Below are 518 nucleotides of genomic sequence, written 5' to 3' on the forward strand. Positions count from 1 at the left end.
GAGCGGGGCGGGCAGAGCGGGGCGGGCAGAGCAGGGTGGGACAGGGCGCAGCCGAGTCCCTGTGGAATATGGTGCCACTGTTACAAGCAGAGCAGCCGGTGCAGGCAAGGCCCACACCATTTGTCTTAACTGAGAAAGCTGGTTGCCAAAACTTCTATACAACATGACCTAATTTCCATGAAGAAAAGGATACGGAGAGGGACAGAGGGAGAGGTTTGCACGGACATCGAGGGACGCCCTGGGAACAGTGTGGTCACTCGTAGCACTTACCTGCAGAGGGAGGCGGGCGGCAGGGCGGACTCAGCGTTTCCACTTTCTCGGTCGTAACTGAGGCGTGAGACTCTTCGGTATAATCTGTAACGTGGAGACAGAGCCACAACCACCTGCCACTCCTGATGAGCAGGGCGCCAGGCTGCCCGCCTCTGCCCGCCACCAGGTGCCTCCTGCTCACACAGTGCTGATCACGAGGGGCCGGAGCGAGGCTGGACCCAGCCTTCTCTCCTTATTCCCACCTGCTT

Source organism: Myotis lucifugus, unplaced genomic scaffold, assembly GCF_000147115.1.
Source record: "Myotis lucifugus unplaced genomic scaffold, Myoluc2.0 scaffold_759, whole genome shotgun sequence".
NCBI lineage: Eukaryota > Metazoa > Chordata > Mammalia > Chiroptera > Vespertilionidae > Myotis > Myotis lucifugus.